Source organism: Microtus oregoni, unplaced genomic scaffold, assembly GCF_018167655.1.
Source record: "Microtus oregoni isolate MIOR12 unplaced genomic scaffold, Mior012 000057F_ref0000458, whole genome shotgun sequence".
Lineage (NCBI taxonomy): Eukaryota > Metazoa > Chordata > Mammalia > Rodentia > Cricetidae > Microtus > Microtus oregoni.
Window position 1 is genome coordinate 2,933,638 of NW_024543833.1, and position 19,160 is coordinate 2,952,797.

The following is a 19,160-nucleotide window of genomic DNA, read 5'->3' on the forward strand; positions in this document are numbered from 1 at the left end:
TTGGAGACTTTTCAGAGGAGATTTCCAATTCCCTGTGATCATCTGGATTCTGGAATGATTCCGTTTATGAACAGGGTTATGAGAAAGGACAGACTTTGTCTTGTGGTCTCTCTCTGGAGCGTGAGGAGGACTCCGGGACCCTGGGAGGAGCCTGTCTTTGATGGAGCACACCTAGTGGGCTCCACACAGCAGCAGGACGCTGAGAGACTGTGAATGAGTACTCTCTGCCCTTCCTGTACCAGCCATGCCAGGAGCACCTGCTGCCCCAGGGCCTGAAAGAAGAAAGGATTTGGGTTCTTCCTTGCTTCATCAATGGCCTTCCCTGCCAGCCTTCTTGCCCCTTTTCCCTCTCTGTGCCATGCAGTCCCTGCTTGCTTTCTTGTTGTAGCTGCCCTCTGCTGACCAGCTGTCCCAGTTGAATGCTGAACATCCCATGACTTAGGAAAAATCTTTCCCTTATGTCCCACGACTTACGAAAAAAATCTTTCCCTTTTCTCTTTGCGTTCTCTTTGGTTTTGGGACTAAGCCCACACTAGAAGCCCAGGTTGCAATATCCCACTGTCTTAGTTAGGGATTCTATGGTGGTGAAAAGACACCATGACCATGGCTACTCTTATAAAGGAAAACATCTAATCAGGCTGGCTTGCTTACTGTCTCAGAGGTTCAGTCTATTATCATCAAGGCAGGGAACATGGTGGCATGCGGGTAGACATGGTGCTGGCTTCATCCTGATTGGAAGGCAACAGGAAGGACCGTGACACTGAGCGAAGCTTAAGCAAGAGACCTCAAGCCTGCCGCCATCGTGGCACACTTCCGTCAACAAGGCCACGCCTACTTCAACAAGGCCACATCTACCAATTTAGTGCCACTTCCTATGGGCTTATGAGGGCTAATTACATTCAAACTGCTACAGTCACTGCTCACAGGTAATGATCCAACAACTCTCTCTCTTGGGATGCCATAGAGAACAGGGTCCACTCAAAATAGGATACAGAGGAGTTGATTTTTGGTTCCAGCTTGGTTGAATCGAAGCTAAGAAGACCAGGGTCACGTGGGGCTTCTCCCACCCTAACTCTGGCCCGGGGCTCCCTGCACAAGGAGCTATTTCACCTGGTCTGTTGTTCAAAGGATCAAAAGGGCTGCAGAGAGTGCCTATCAGGCTGAAGCCCTCTCCTGTGCGGTAAGGAATTTCCAACGAAGAAAAGCAGAAGGGAAGTCGCAGCTGTGTAAGCGGATCTTTCAGGCAGTGTTTCCAAACAGGGATCCTTTAAGAAAAGCAGGCATTCCTAACATAGAGAATCTTCTCAAATGGAAAGAAAGAATGCCAAGGGCTTGATCTAAGTCCCCAAATACTCAAGATGTACTTAAGGATTAGAGGAGGCCAAACCCTTAGAGTCTAAAAGTTAGTTATAGAACGAAACTGCTCCTAGATATGGGTTGAGGGAAAGGTTTGCTGTAGATGTGAGGGCAGGCACACCGAGGCATCGGTCCAAAGTAAACCAGGCCACTAAGTAGGTGGGATGAGAGACAGGAACCAGGAGCTAAGAGGCCAGAGGTGAGCCAGAAGATTAAGAGACTAGCATAACCAAAATGGCTGGGTTATACAGAAAAGAGAAGCTGGGGAAAGGGGCCTGGCCCAGTGTCAGGGCTGGAGTGATGAGGGTAGGAGGTTGGGTGTGACAACCAGGATGCTTCCGGTATCAGGTACTGGAGGTGCTGACAGAGGTCGGCCAACAGCATCTGCTTGTTAGCCATTTGTATTTGGTTTTTGGTTTTAGAACTAAGTTATCAAGTTGTAAGCTATCACCTCAGAAAGTAGGAGAAGGGAAGAGAGAGAAGACTGAGAAGATCCCTGGCTAAATTGCTCACAGAGAGAATATGTGTGCATATATGTGAACATTTCTCTCTCTCTCTCTCTCTCTCTCTCTCTCTCTCTCTCTCTCATACACACACACACACACACACACACACACACACCATAAGCATGTGCACAAATGTGTAGGCATGTGGCATGTGTTTCTGTGTGTATGGAAAAACCAGAAACAGATAAATACTGGATGTCTCCTTTTAATACTCTCCCCTTTAATTTTTTTTTGTTTTGTTTTTTCAAGACAGGGTTTCTCTGTGGTTTTTGGAGCCTGTCCTGGAACTAGCTCTTGTAGACCAGGCTGATCTCGAACTCACAGAGATCCGCCTGCCTCTGCCTCCCGAGTGCTGGGATTAAAGGCGTGCGCCACCACCGCCGGGCTCCCCTTTAATTTTTGAGACAGGGTCACTCACTCCCTGAGCCCAGAACTCCCTGATGCAGCCAGACGGACTGGCCAACCACCCCAGTGATCCTTCTCTCTTAGCCTGTCCAGCACTGGAGTACAGGTACACCAAGCTTTTTTTTTTTCCTTGAGTACCAGGAACTCAGTCATGCTTTCGTAGCAAGAATTTACCTGCACCCCCTCATCAGATGCCAGAGACATTCCATCCCAGACAGACCTTCCCTTGGAGCGTTGTTACAGGACCTCACACTTCTCGTGCTCTGTGCCGTTGTTCTACCAGCAGAGCTGGGGAAGGGAAAAGAGAACAAACCAGAGAGAAGACATGGGGCTTTTCCTTGGTTTGTTGTTCGCTTATTGTCTATTACTGTGGTGTAGGGGACTGAACCCCGGGGCCTAGCATATACTAGGTAAAGACTCCATTACTGAGCAATATCCCCAGGGTATTGGCTGGTTATTTTGAAAGACTGTTTTGTGCCTACCCACAGAAGATGCAGACGGCCACTACTTGCTAAAAGTTTAGTATGAACTCCTTGAGCTTTGCAGGTGGAAGCAGCAGGCTCCCCATTCAGCCGTCGTAGGGGCTGTGATGTGGGAGTGTCATATATCAATCTGTTGATTTCATTGGTTAAGTAATAAACAAACTGCTTGGGCTCATAGCTTAGAACTTAGGTAGGTGGAGTAAACAGAACAGAATGCTGGGAGGAAGAGGAAGTGAGGTAAGACGCCTCAGACAGAGACACCATGCTCCGCTCTCCCAGGCAGACGCGATTCAGCTCCGACCCAGGATGGACGTAGGCTAGAATCTTCCCGGTAAGCGCACCTTGGGGTGCTACACACAGATGATTAGAAATGGGCTAAATTAATATGTGAGAATTAGCCTAGAAGAGGCTAGATAGAAATGGGCCAAGCAGTGTTTAAATGAATACAGTTTGTGTGTTGTTATTTCGGGCATAAGCTAGCAGGCGGCCGGGGTGCTGGGGATGCAGCCCCACCACTCCAATTACTACAGGGCTGCTAGACACTGGCCACACTCACCTCACGCTCAGAACATCACGCTCAGAAACACAAGACATGAGGAGATGCTCCTTAGAACAGTGACCCATCTTGAGCCTTCCAGCTCCCATTCTACAGCCCAAGAAGTGAAATTTCATAGCCTATTGGAAACAGTCTTACGTCCATGCTGGGAAAACCAGATGTTACAGGCTTTGATTTCTCAGACAGAATGTAAGTTTTTGATAAACAAGTCTAAATTAGATTTAATTTTAAAAAGCCTTGTAAAACCTAAAAGGCTAAAACAGCCATTACTTCCTTGAGTTAGTCAACACTGGGTCCAGGTATAAACACACAGGCCTTTCAAGATGAAACAGCCTTACCTGAGTATGCATCTCCACAGTGATAATAGATTCGTCCCAATGTGTTTACTCAGAGATCACAGGAGGAATCAATGCATAAAAACAATAGTTAAATATGTGAAATGTGTATAATACAAGACATTGTTTGTTCCTGTAAGAAATAGTATTTTTTATTAGGAAATCAGGTTTGTTCGCTTGAGCTGTAAATAAACTCTCTGGCTTTTGATCAGTTCAGTCCCCCACTCTGCACATTGCGTAGGTTTTCATGCCGGTCAGAAAAATCAAAGATCCGTGGGTTTATTCCTCTTAGGTTTTTTGTTTTGTTTTAGTTTTTGTTTGATTTTGGTTTTTCAAGACAGGATTTCTCTGAAGCTTTGGAGCCTGTCCTGGAACTAGCTCTTGGAGACCAGGCTGGCTTCAAACCTACAGAGATCCACCTGCCTCTGCCTCCCAAGTGCTGGGATTAAAGGCATGCGCCACCACCACCGGTCTCCTCTTAGGTTTTTTTAGGGACAGTAAACAAAAAGCCTCTCTGTCAAACTTTAACCCAAGCATATTACACATTTTCTTGTCTCCAAATGGTGTTAATCATCATTTATGAGTTTAACTTGACCCTGGTGTCGGAGTTGTCCCAGGGAAGCCTGGTGTTATTCTTCCTCTCGTGCTAACATCTCTGCATATAACCAAACTACACAAAGTAGGTAGTTACCCATCAATCCCATTCCTGAGGAGCAAGGGGTATTTGTCAGCCAGAAGAGCGACTTTGTGTAAAACAACTTGTCACTCCCAATGTGTACGTGTAAGATGTGTGTGGGTGTAGGGTGTGAAGAAGGGTCTCCCTATGTAGCTCTGTGGTCCTAGAACTCGCTCTGTAGTCCACACTCACTTCTGCCTCTAGCCTGCTGGAGTTAAAGGTGTGTGCCGCCATGCCTGGCTTTTTTCTTCCTGTTAGATTTATGGATCTGCACTAAGGCTGTTTCTCATGCTTTCCTTTCGGTTTCTTGGATAAAGAGACTCCAGTAATGAGTGGCTACCTAGGAAAGAGCACAATTTGCACAGACTTCCTCATCTAAGCAAACGAATCTTATGTGGGGGCTCGCCTCGTGTTTCAGAGGGGAAGCATGAGGCTCTGGAAGAGTAATTGTCCTGGATGTGGCTAGGAAGATGGCTCAGTTAGTGCGTCTGCTGCACAAGCAGGGGGACCTGAGTCCAGTCCTCGGATACCACATAGAAAGTTGGGTGTCGTGTGTGTCTGTGTCACCCCAGGACTAGGGAAGCAGAGAGCAGGACACACTGGCTGCTGAGACTAGCCTAAACAGTGAGATTCAATGAGAGACCCTCAGAATATAATATAAGGTAACTCTTGACAGAGGAAGACACCTAGAATTGACATCGGGCCTCACATGTCGGGGGTGGGGGGTGGGGGGTGGGGGGTGGGGGGTGGGGGGTGGGGGGTGGAGAGTGAGAACATACAGCCATGCCTGTGGCCATAGCGCCCTTTACCATGAATGACACCCATCTGAGAACGTGGCTGCGTCCCTACTGTTCCAGCAGCCAGGCTGGAAAGCTTAGGTTTCTCTCACCCCATTTTTGCTGTGGCCTCTAGGAGTGTGGTGTAGGAAATGACATCCCAACTCTCAGATCTACATTCCTGAAAAGAATGTTGTTCTTGCAGGGAGACACCGAACCATTAACTGGTTGACATTTACACCCGGCTATAGGAAATTCATTAGCAGGAAAGGAACATAACTGCAGCCACCACTGTGCAAAGGAAGGTGGGGTGTTAATGACTGACAAGACGTCGCCCAAAGATACAATATAGGATTATTAACAGAGCCGTTTGTAAATACTCAGTTAAAATGAACAGAGCCCCGGAGCACAGAAAGGCATTGCACCTCTTACAGGCATTCACAGATCTGCAACAAGGGCTCAGGGAGAATAAACAACTTGTTAGTATCATTCGGCCATGATTATGATGTTTGCTAAAATGGCAGAACCAGAGGTGAGGGTGAGTGCCTGTCACACAAGCGTGAGGACCTGAGTCCAGTCCTCAGAACCCCAGAGAAAGGGTGGTTCCATCACACATGATTGTAGACCTAATTCTGAGGAAACACAGGTAGACCCCTGAGGCTTAGTTGCCAGTCAGCCTGGCTTTGGGAGTTATGAAAATAAAAACAGAACATAACAATTGATATTCAATTTCTGATGGAGAGAAAGTCGTATTTGCAAAGCTTGCTAGATATTACAGACTGCAGACTATCTGTTGCTTTTGACTGTTTTATATGTGTGCTTTCCCTGTCAGCTATGGGGAATTCACCACAGCCTGTATACAATGTGTGTATGCTTTTCATGAACACTACTCCTGATCTACCAGGCATTTTTATCTGTGGATTGTCAAGAAGGTAGCTCTTTTTTAGTTGCATTGTCCAATTAATATTAATATTGTTAGCCTATACTGAGTTTTGATGAAAAATAAATAAATACAGAGAGATGCTGCCCAAGTCAGGTGTTATAAGTTTCCATTAAGAATTGGGCTGGAGAGATGGCTCAGTGGTTAAGAGCATTGCCTGCTCTTCCAAAGGTCCTGAGTTCAATTCCCAGCAACCACATGGTGGCTCACAACCATCTGTAATGAGGTCTGGTGTTCTCTTCTGGCCTGTAGGCATACACACAGACAGAACATTGTATACATAATAAAAAAAAGAATTGCATTAGAGGGCTGGAGAGATGGCTCAGAGGTTAAGAGCACTGGCTGCTCTTCCAGAGGTCCTGAGTTCAATTCCCAGCAACCACATGGCGGCTCACAACCATCTGTAATGATATCTGGTGCCCAATTCTGGCCTGCAGAGATACATGTTGACAGAGCACTGCATACATAGTAAATAAATAAATAAATAAATAAATAAATAAATAAATACATTAGAAAAGAAAAAGGCCAGGCAGTGGTGGTGCACGCCTTTAATCCCAGCACTTGGGAGGCATAGGCAGGTGGATCTTTGTGAGTTCGAGGCCAGCCTAGTCTACAAGATCTAGTTTCAGGACAGGCACCAAAGCTACAGAGAAACCCTGTCTCAAAAATAGGAGAAGAAGAAGAAGAAGAAGAAGAAGAAGAAGGAGAAGGAGAAGGAGAAGGAGAAGGAGAAGGAGAAGGAGAAGGAGAAGGAGAAGGAGAAGAAGAAGAAGAAGAAGAAGAAGAAGAAGAAGAAGAAGAAGAAGAAGGAGAAGGAGAAGAAGAAGAACAGCCTTAGAGCGCAGCTAAAGAAAACAGCTGTATTTCCTCAGCTGCCAAGATAACAGTATACTATCAACTGGCATGAAACTTTAAGGTAGCTTAAGATCAGACCAGGTCTCCTGCTAATGCATCTTAAGATTAAACTACTCACGGAAAAACATAATCTTATTTACAAGGACACGTAGCTAGCAGTGTGGTTTGTTGAGCCAAGGTAAATCATAGGAAGTAACTTAATTGCAGTGCCAGGAACGGTGGTTAACTCCTTGCACTTCTTCTCAGCCTCAGTATCATTGGCCCTCGTTCAAGGTCGATCATGGGTAAAATTTCTCTAACTGACCAGCACCACAAAAACAAAACCAACTCCACAGCCCCAAGAAAGAGTAACAAGCTCCCCTTTCTGTGGCCAAGGGTTACACTCAGGACAGAGAAATGTATGTTAAGATTTAAAACGCTTTTAATGTCACTGTGCTTTGGAGGGTGTCCTACAAACTCAACTGCACTAGTGCCCCTGCCCCCTGCCCCTGCTTTACAGTTTCTGCTACAAAGGGCTTCTCAGCTGGCTCAGCACTATCTGAGGAACATTCCTCTTTATAAACAGTCTCCAGTCCAAGAAAGGCTGGCCTTTTGACCACTAACCACAAATTGTTTTTTAAAAAAAAAATCAGATGACCCAAGCACAGGACTCTAGACTGAAAGCCAGGGAGCCTGCATGGGACCGAACTAGGCCCCCTGCATGTGGGGTACAGTTGTGTAGCTCAGACTGTTTGTGGGACCCCTAGCAGGGTGACCAGGATCTGTCCCAGGCACATGAGCTGACTCTTTGGAACCTATTCCCTATGGTGGGACGCCTTGCTCACCCTCGATGCAGGGGGTGACTTGAAGCTTGGTCTTGCCTCAACTTGATATACCATGCTTTGTTGATTCCCATGGGAAGCCTTAACCTTTCTGAGAAGTGGATGGGGTGGGTAGGAAGGGGGTGGGAGTAGGGAATGAGAGGAAAGGAGAAAGGGGAAACTGTGGTTGGTATGTAAAATAAAAATTTAAAAAATATAAAATGTTTTTACACATAGAAGCATAGAATATAGCACACAATTTCTTTATTTCTCTTAGTCTCCTTAATAGTTTAGTTTTTATAAGACTCCCTCTATAGATGAGATAACAAAAAGACTTCTCCTTTTGAAGCTGTGGTTTGCAATCCACCAACTAGGGAGTTAACTGAAAAAAAGTGTTCCTTTTGCTATATGACAATTAATCTTGATTTATTGCTTTGAACTGTCGAGAGGACTCTGTTTCTTATCATTTACTTAAGAAATGGAATGTGATTTTCAGATGAATGCCTGCAAGATTTTGAGGGTCTTAATAAGCTGTGTAGGGCAAAGAGCGAGCAGAAGAAACCGGCAGAATGGCAGAAAGGCTGAATCCACCACGAGAGAACAAAGAGTGTTACCATCAAGAAAGTGTATGTTTCTGCTCCTTTCCCCCAGAAATCCCTCAGAACTTCATGGTTCCGTGGAGTTTTTTTTTCCCCCTGTGGATCTTGCTCATACCCCAGGAGCTGGCTCTACTGGGCTGTGGTACCTGGCCTTCTGGGTGGGCTCCAGGCCAGTGAGAGAATCCATCTCAATAAGCAGGGTGGATGCTTCTAGGTTGTCACCACTCCAGGCTATCCTCTGTCCTCCTCCACCCACCACAGACACATGTGCAACCACATACCTGTGAATACACATACCCCCAAAACACACGCACACACAACACACATACATATTGTAAAACCCATCAGGTGACTGGTACATGCATGGTTAAGGTGCCAACATTTTTTGATTTAACCAATTCAACTTGTCTTTGTGAAGCACCCTCGACGGCCAGTTCCAATCCATATTCTTGCTTCAGGGTCCACAGTCCCAAAAGCATATGATGGACTTCTCTGAGGACAGGAATAGACAATGCCTGACTAACTGGATGAGAGTTAGGGACAAAAATGGCCATTTTGGAATTCCTCACACTTACTAGGAAATATAACAAGCACTCAGTGTTGCTTGATGAAATCTTTGATGCTCAGCTGCTCTAGGAGACGGTTACTTGTCTGTGTTTAACAGACAAGAAAACTGAGGTGTGACAGATGGCTGACTTCCCCATAGCCATGCGGGCAAGTGACAGAGCCAGGTCCCCAACCCCACCAGATCCACTCTCTCTGAAGAGTGATGGATGGAACAGGAACTAGACAGCAAAGCCGTCCACACAGGGGATTTAGGAAGAACAAAGGGAAATCTCACAGGTTGGCACACACTGCAGAGAATATTAAATGTCTGCCTTGGGATTTGTGCTTCACTTTGCATATCAGAGCATCTTTCCACAGAGAATTGAGATGTGATGGCTTCATCTAGAACCCAAGGGTTTGTTTGGGGCTTTTTGTTGTTCCTCTGGCAAGGTCTCTTGTAGACAAGACAGGCCTCAAAGGCACTGTGTGTCCAACGGTGACCTGAACTCCTGGTCCTCCAGCCTCTATTGCCCAAGTACTAAGATTTCAGGTGTAAACTACCACACCATGCTTTAGAACGCAAGGCTTTTCTCGGAATATCTGACACATAAATTCAGGAAGAAAAGACTCAACGATGACTAAACTGAAACGCTCCAGAGTTGGCAACAACGTGAGAATAGATTGCAAGTTTTCTGTCGTGACCAAGTGTGCCATTGATTGGTTCTTGTCACAAACTCATTAAAACAAACTGTTATAGAAGGAGCTAGGCATCCAGGGCCTTCCCAGGCATCCCCAGCATGACTTCCATGGACAGCCATTGTCTTTCATTGTAAAATCTTTGTAAGAATTTTATGATTATAAAAGCAATACATATTTACTTTGGAAAATCTGGACACTGAATAAAAGCTCAGATAAGTATCTTACATCACTAGTTCCTAATCATTCCCGGCAGCCTGTGGTGGTTTGAATATAATTGGCACCCATAATCTCATAATCTCCTGGCACTACGAGGAGGTATGGCTTTGTTGGAGGAAATGTGTCCCTCTGGGGGCAGGCTTTGAGGTAGCCTATGCTCAAGATACCACCCAGTGTTTCAGTTGACTTCCTGTTGCCTGAAAGCCAAGCTTGCACATCTGTCTTCACACAGCCATGCTCCTTGACATGATGATAATGGATTGAACCTCTGAAACCATAAGTGAGTCACCCAAATTAAATGTTTCTTTATAAGAGTTGCTGTGGTCATGGTGTCTCTTCACAGCAATAGCATCCACACTTTAACTAACTTAACTAACCAGCCAACCTCTTCACAGCAGTAGGAAACCCTAACTAAGGCACAGCCCATGCTGCCTTTTGACACACACTACACTGGTTTTAATAAAGTGTGAGGCTTCTTCCTGTTTAGTGACCCTGTTGCCTGGAGTCCCACAGGCTTCTATTCATACAAATCCATCCATCAGGTCCTCATCTTCCTTTGCAATCTCTCATACTCTCTTTAAGAATACCCATATCAGCCGGGCAGTGGTGCACACCTTTAATCCCAGCACTTGGGAGGCAGGAGCAGGCAGATCTCTGTGAGTGCAAGGCCAGCCTGGTCTACAGAGAGAGTGCTAGGACAACCAAGGCAGACATCCTCCAATAACTCACCACACAAAGGGAAAGATGTGGGGTACTTGCTATATGCTTTGTAGGCCTTTTAAGAACATGGAGTTGTTCCTTTGGCCACATGTATGTAAATCTACAAGAAGGGTGATATTGTGGACATCAAGGGCATAGGGACTGTTCAAAAAGGAATGTCCCATAAAAGTTACCACAGCAAAACTGGAAGAGTTTATTATGTCACCCAGCATCCCTGTAAACAAGCAAGTTAAGGACAAGACTCTTGCCAAGAGACCTACGGTACAGCTTGCACACATCAAGCACTCTAAGCTTCCTGAAGTGGGTGAAGGAGAATGACCAAAAGACAAAGTAAACCAAAGAGAAGGGCACCTGGGTTCAGCTGAAGTGCCAGCCTGCTCCATCCAGAGGAGCACACTTTGTGAGGACCAATGGGGAAGGAGCCTGAGCTGCCGGAGTTCATTCCATATGAATTCATGGCCTGATGTACAAAAAATTCATGGCCTGGACTGTAGGGGAAAAAAGATGACCCAACTCACAAAAGCGTCCTTTCTTTCCAACCTGAAGCAGGGACCGGCATTTCCTCGTAGCTCTCTGTTTATGTAGCACTTAGTGTGATAGCAACTTGGCATTCTATATCCCTTCATTTTTCCAGCTGCTCTGTATCTAATGCAGAGAAGGAAGAAACGCGTCAAAACACAACCTTAGGCTGTCACTCAAATCAATAGGCATTGCATTAGTCGTGCCTCCCTCGGCTGTGACAAAATACCAGAGACAAACAAAGGAGGGACAGTTTCAGGGGCTTCTCAGACAGGACCCTTCCACTTTGGGCCTGAGTGAGGCCGACACCACGGTGGTATCAGTGCACTGTCAGGGAGGCTGCTTACCTCACGGGAGCCAGGAAACGAAGAGACAAAAGCTGATGCCGAGCTGGCTTCCTCCCCTCCCCCATTTTTATTTCATCTGGGATCTTGGTCCAGGGGATGGGATCCCTGACACTGACTGAATTTTCTCAGTTAGCCTTGTCTGGAAATACTTCCACACGGGTATGCTTTCTAGGTGATCACTAACCCAGTCAGGTGGGCAGTGAAAAGGAACTGTTATAGGCTTCTTGTGAGCTAGGGGACATTTGGGATAACCTGGAGAACCCCTGTAGTAAAGGGAGTGATGACCCTCATTTGAAATGGGCTCTCTCTAGAATGAGTTATGATTTTTTTCCCTCCCTGATCATCATTTATTTTCTGAGCATCTCTGACGTGAAAGTCACAGAACTGGCAAAATGAATGGCAAATTCCATTGCTATGTGACAAACTATCCCCACCATGAAAGACTGGAACTGTCAATCATTCGACTCCTCATTCTTAGCTCTATGACAGGCACAAGCCTGATGGAGATGGCTCCTTGTCTCCCTGTGGTGTCACTCAAGAGAGCTCAAAGAACAAGGTCTGAACAGACCAATCAGTTTGGGTCCTGGTTCTGGGTCTCAGACATTGCTGTAGGGTGGGTTCCCATCTGTCCTAAGGTGATCTTGGGGATTCGTGGTAATGTGATGGATGCAGAGGTTGGCCTCCCCCTAGAATGGAAAAAAGGAAGCTGCCAGGGCCTCTAGAATGGGCATAGTGTACTTTCACCACATTGTGATGGGTAAAGCATGTCACAATGTGAACTTAGAGCGGAAGGCTGCACAGGGCATGACTACGAGGAAGGGGATTCAGTGGGTATACTAACAATGGACTATCGTAGAAACTTAACATCAAATATCAGCTGAGGGACGTTAGTCTCATTGTCTTTCCTACCGCAGAGCATGAAACTCCATAGGCTAAGGCCATGCCCTACTGCCACCATTTCTTAAAGTCACCAAAACTCAGGTGTTTCTCATGCCACTTGCAGAGCATTAAACAGATCTGCACCATATTCAAACCCTCTCTGGGAGTCTAGCTTAGCAATCCAGTATCTGGGGAAGAGGACAGTTCACCATTCAGATGCTGTTCAATGTAAGTCACTGTTTCCAGCTACAGGATTGGAAGGAGGAAGCCCTGCTGTGATGTGCGACTCCCCTCTGTGTGCTGTTAATGTTTTATTGCATTGGTTAATAAAGAAGCTGCTTTCAGGCAGTGGCTTAACAGAGTGAAACCAGGCAGCAAATTCAAACAGAGATTTACACAGAGAGTAGGCAGAGTCATGAAGAGGCCATGTAGCTGCTGAAGGAGACAGATGCTTGGGAATCTTACCAGTAAACCACGAACCTCGTGGTAAAATATAAAATAATAGGAATGAGTTAATTTAAGATGTAAGAGCTAGCTAGAAATATACTTAAGCTATTGGCCAAACAGTATTGTAATTAATATAATTAATACAGTTTCTGTGTGACTATTTAGGGTCATGGCAGCCAGGAAACAAATGAGCAGCCTTTGTCTACAAATTGGCATGCCAACATGGGCAGACTACATCCACATAAAACCTGAAAGTGCTTGAAAAGAAATTCTAGACAGAATAGAGTTTAGTGCAGCTTCTTGGTAGCCACATTTTTTTTTTCAGATGGACTCTGTAGACAATAAGCAGAGGCATCTTGACTCCTTTAAAAGGGGTTTCCTGACTCAGCTTTAGTGGCAAAAGGTGCCTCCCCACGTCCCATTTCCCTCCCACTCCCCCCACTCTGCATGGATTCTTAAAAAAAAAAAAAGGCTGCCTGGTTCATGCTGGTAGAATGACCTCTGGCTCTTTCCGGAGGCCCGAGGCCCAGCATTTAAATGAGGTCTGTCAACAGTGTGCTACAAGTTGCTGCATCTGCTGCATCCCTGGAGTTGGGGCACTGAGAATGGCTCAAAGAGACGAGGACCCTATCTCCACTATATTAAAAGGCCAAGAGAGGCTGAGCAAGCATTTAGGGCTGCTGCAACCACACTGTTTACCATTTTAAAATGCTACTTGTCAGAAAAGAATTATAGATATGCAATAGAGACAGATTTAGACAAAACTAAACCTCTAAATGGGTCACAGTGTTGGATAAATGTACATAGTATTGAGAGAGGGAGGAAAAAGATTATAGGTAGTTATAATGTAAAAGAGTACAGTCATCGATTAAAGGAGTAAAGATAATAAAATAAATATTAAACAGGTAAAGGAGGGTAAGAAAACTAAGTCATGTGAAGATGGAATACACACAGAGATTATGTACATTATTGTGATTTCTTTGAATTTTTTGACTGTAAATGAGCAAAGTACAGAGAGATATTTTATTCTGGGGGCTGCTAAGCTAAACCAACATATATACTTTAAAGGTATCTTGACTGCAAAATTTGGGTCTTTGGGAAAGAGGTTTGTTTTGTTTCCATAGAAGATGAAACCTATGGATTCTTTCCAGGCTAATGTGGTTTGATGCAACAAGACCCCTGAAAGGTCTCCATGAACCCTAAAAATACTTTACCCAACAAAAAGAAGAAAGCAGTTTGGAGAGAACTATGCCCAAATTCCCAAATATTGGTTAAAAATGATTGTTTTCATTTAAACGGGGTTGATTGTACGTGAGTAAGGGTCACAGTTAAATTTTATTAAAAAAGAATATGCTAGAGATGAATACTTTAAATTAATATGGATCTTGGTTTTTTGACACAAATTTAAGGCCAATTTTGTTATATGTATATTTCTGCTCTTGATTAAGGAATTGTGTTTGTGCAGCTCATTTAAAAATGTAATGCATAGCCAGGCAGTGGTGGCGCATGCCTTTAATCCCAGCACTTGGGAGGCAGAGGCAGGTGGATCTTTGTGAGTTGGAGGCCAGCCTGGCCTATAAGAGCTAGTTCTGGGACAGTCTCCAAAGCTACAGAGAAACCTTGTCTCAAAAAATAAAAACAAAATTTTAAAATTTTAAAAAAGTAAAAATGTAACGTATAATTAACTAATACAGGTTAATAGTCATCTATAATAGTCAAGCTTGTTAGTTAGGTTTTTATAGATATATAGATATATATTTCAGTTAAATAGGTATTCTTCAAATCTTTCAGAGACCTTTGGAATATGGTGCTTAAAATGTATTAAGAACTTAGGATTTATCATGGCAATGAGACACATTTGCTCCTGGCAGCACCAATCTACTTCAAGAGGAAGATGGGCATCGAAGAGGCTCCTTATGGAGTCTCTTAGCCATTTGAGTAAGAAACTACTCTTGCCTGGACTGCTTGATAGTATGCTATATGAACTGGACATGCAGGACCCACAGAAAAATGATTGCTAAAATTGCCTAAAGAAGGTAAGACAGTCCTTCAGAAGTTCCTGCTTCATTAAAGAGTCTGCTAGACATTCTGCAGTACACAGAAGAAAGTGACTGACAAACTGCCATCATTGGCAGAATGGTCTTTGCCTGCCTCATGAAAAAAATCTGCCAGATACTATGGGCCTGTAGGCTGAATATGGATGCCCCAATGTTACAGAAGAACTTTGGGAGACTGTATAGGCAGCAAGATGTCTCTGCCAATCCTAGAGTTTTGGAAGTTTTTTTACAATATACTTCCTGTTTACTTAAGTAATATTATATCCTTCTGGAGTCTTTGATGGGGTTGAAGAGTAGATGTTATAATTATAGTTTTCCTTAGTTATGATAAAATATAAAGTAGATATAAATATTGTAACTATAATTGTTGCTTGATAATTGTTTTGTTATATGTAATTTTACTATGTTAAAGTTAAAACCTTTCTTTGTAATTAGACAGAAAAGAGGAAGATGATGTGGAATTCCCCTCTATATGCTGTTAATATGTTTTATTACCATTGGTTAATAAAAAAGCTGCTTTCAGCCAATGGCTTAACTGAGTAAAACCAGGCAGAAAATTTAAACAGAGATATACAGAGAGAGTAGGTGGAGTCAGGGAAACACCATGTAGCCGCTGAAGAAGACAGATACCTGAAAACCTTACCAGTAAACCACAAGCTTTGAAGTAAATATAAAATAATAGGAAGGGGTTAATTTAAGATGTAAGAACTAGCTAGAAATATGCTTAAGCTATTGGTCAGACAGTATTGTAATTAATACAGTTTCTGTGTGATTATTTTTGGTCAGGGCAGCTGGGAAACGAGCAAGCGGCCTCTATCTATACTACTGTTTCTTGGTACCTGCTATGACTTCTGCCATCTCTGCCTGCATTCTTTCTCTCCCAGGACACTCCTAAACACTCTCACCTCTACATAGAAACTGATCTCCCAGTTCTGAGAATGACTCTTCAGACCCCTCAGTGTTTTGATAACCTCTTGTGTTCTCTATCCTTGTTGATCTTTCCAGTTCTCGAACTGAACACGATGTTCCAGGAGTGACCCTGATTGGTAGGAAGAAGCAACAAAGCAATGCATTCTTGAAAGATACTTGTTTTGAGATGGAGACAGTATGCTGCCCAGGCTAGTCTTGAACTCATGCCATTAAGTGATCTTTCCACTTCATTCTTCCAAACAGCCGGGACTAGAAATATGCACATCACTGCACCTGGACATAATTCTTATAAGAGTGATTAGACCCTTCAGATAGTAAGGATAGGTCACCAAAACATCAGCACATTAATCAATGATGATTAATAAAAGCATATACTTTTACTAATTATTACTTATTATTCTATTATTTAGTTCAAATAAGTAAGTATAGATTTGGAATGATAGACGAGTGCTGGTGGCCACGTCAGCAATGGAGCTTACAGCTCAGAGATTAGCACAGCTACTCTGTGTGCATCGTGGAGAGGTGAAGCCCTGGGTGGATTGTCCCAGAATGCCCCTTGCTTCTGCTGAGCTTCCTCCTGTTTGCTGCTGTCGTGTTCCTGCTGTTTGGCATGGTGTGATTGCTACTTGGAAGGATCCTACTGTATCTAGTAGAGTGTGATTGTTTTTTTTTTTTTTTTTTAATCCCATGCCTCACTGGGTAATTTACTTGCAGGTTATAGTGAAGATGATTTTTATAAGAGCGATGATGATTAATTATAGCTATGATTTTATTGGACTTTCTGAGATAGTCCAAAAGATACAGGTGGTTAGGAGAGTTAGTAAAGATGATTAAGGACATGATTTTTGTTGTTCTAACAATTGCTCTAATAAGAGATACAAAAAAAGGCAAATATAAGCTAAAAATCCTTATAAAAAACCTTATTATTTGTTAGATATAAGATTTGAAGAGGATTAAAAAATAAGAACAAAGAATTTTCACACATTGTAGACCCACAGGAATTCTGCCTGTAGGAAAACAGGCTGATGACTGAAGAGAACAATTATGTCTCTACACACAAGGTTGGGGCTGGTTCATATAACTTACAGAATTAATCACAGACCCCAGTTTTCACCTTGAAAAAGCAAAGTTGTAAAAGGAAATTAAATGGCCCTTTTGTGTGTAAAGGAAAATAGATGGCAAATTGACCACTTGTCTATAGTTTCTCTAGAGTAAAATTAAGAGTAGAAATTGATTACACTGAAACCGTCACTGTTGCCTGCCAGTACCCAAATTTAAAAAAAAAGAAAAGAAAAGAAAAAGAAAGAAAGAAAGAAAGAAAGAAAGAAAGAAAACTGACTGAAATACATTTAGCTTGCTTAAAACTTTGTTAATCAATTATAAAATAATCATGTATTTGGGATAAAGAAAAATGTTTGACTACTTGTGAACTTCTAAGAAAAACTTGGGGCTTGCAATCTTAATGCCTCTTCTTCCTGTGTAAAGAAATCACTTTGTCTCTGGAGATTATGTAACTTGTGGCTGTGAGGTGACATTTTCTTGCATAGAAATCTTTGTCTTAGGAGGTATAAAGGGGATAAGGAAAAAATAAGAGACATAATGAGAAGGAAAGATGTAGAAGAAAAACATCTGAGCCGGGCGGTGGTGGCGCACGCCTTTAATCCCAGCACTTGGGAGGCAGAGGCAGGTGGATCTCTGTGAGTTCGAGACCAGCCTGGTCTACAAAAGCTAGTTCCAGGACAGGCTCCAAAACCACAGAGAAACCCTGTCTTGAAAAACCAAAAAAAAAAAAAAAAAAAAAAAAAAAAAAAAAAAAAAACATCTGGGAAAAATAGAAGGGAACCAGCAGGAGAGCAATAGAAAAAAAAAGATATCTGAAAAGAGTTAAAAGGATAATATCGAAAAAAATATACAAGGAGAACAACTGGGAAGAAAAAAATAAAATTAAAACAAGATTTAAAAAAAAAAAAACAGAACAGAGGAAAAAAAAAAAACAGAGTAAAACGAACAACCCCAGAGAGAAAACTAAAATGAAGAATTAAACTTTGGCCCTCTGATAAAGTTCTCGTGTGGCTGGGTGTCTGTTCCCATAGCTTATCTGGTCCACACCCTCTCTCCAGTCTCTCACACATGCTGAAAACTAGGCTTTCAGCAGCAGGCAAACTTCAGAAATGACCCTGGCCTGAGCAGAAGAGGGTGGAAGTGACCATTGGATTTCTAGCCACCCGCCAATGATGCGATGGAGAATTGAGTTCTTATTCCAGAAATCTGATCACATGACTCTAAGGTCTAGTCCTACTATTTATCTTGTGCAAGTTACTTAATTTCCTCTGTTTTCTCATCCAGGTAATGAAAACTGTAATATCACCTCTCTCGGGGCCAGTGAGATGGTTCAGCACACAAAGGTGCTTACTGCCAAGTTTGACCACCTAAGTTTGACTCCTGGAACCCCCATGGTGGAAAGAGAGCATTGACTCCTCAAGCTGTCCTCCTACTTCCCCATAGACACCGTGACATGTGCCCATTCCAATAAATAAATATTAGCACCTGCTGTATACAGTTGTTGTATATGATACTTTCAAAAACTTATTAGTGCCTGTCTTATTAGAGACTATTCTGTTGCTCTGAAGAGACACCATAACCAAGGCAGCTGTTATGAAAAGAAGCATTTAGTTGGGGGCTTGCTTACAGTTTCAGAGGGTTAGTCCATGATCATCCTGGCAGGAAGTAGACAGGCATGGTGCTGGAGCAGCAGTAGAGAATGTCGCATCGTCACCCACAGGTAATAGGCAGAAAAAGAGACACTGGACCTGGCGTGCGCTTTTGAAATCCAAAGTTCACCTTCAGTGATACAGCTCCTCCAACAAAGGCATGTCCTCCAGTCCTTCCTTCCCAAACAGTTCCACTAACTGGGAACCAAGCATTTAAATCTATGAGCCTATGGGTCCATTCTCATTCAAACACCACAGTACCCAATACGTTGTAAGCACTCTCAATAAGTGTTACTGTTTTTATTCTGTAAGTTATCATCATCCTGTGGATTTTTGGCAATATTTCTTTTTATTGTTGGTTTTTGTAAAGATAATCTTGAAGATAATGACATTTTAAGTTCATGAGAAAGTGAAGAAACTTTGCAAACTACCTTTCTGTATCTGGACAAGAAAAGATGTCAACAGCAAAGAACAAACCATCAAAAACAATTTTAAGAATGTTTATAATAGCAGTTACTCTCCAAAATCTCAGAAGTTACATATTAGCAATGCATGTTACACCTGACAGAGAGGAGCAGAGAAAGGTGCTTTGGAACACCTGGCATATTAAATGTCTTTAAGGAAGTGTGCGTCTCTTGGGCCAGGGAGATGGCCCAGTTGTTACAAGTGCCTAAATTTGACCCCAGAACCCTTATTAAAATAAATAAATAAATAAAAATAAAATAAGAGTTGGGAAAAGAGTCAGAGATGCCCCCACTCCACCCCCCATTCCCACTATTGAGAGTCCCACAAGAACACCAAGC

The 19,160-nt window shown here is 43.2% G+C and overlaps 1 pseudogene; it reads left to right on the forward strand.

Annotated features, from left to right (window-relative positions):
• Nucleotides 1-10,931, forward strand: part of LOC121438771 — a 28,689-nt pseudogene extending 17,758 nt beyond the window's left edge.
• The last annotated feature ends 8,229 nt before the right edge of the window (nucleotides 10,932-19,160 follow it).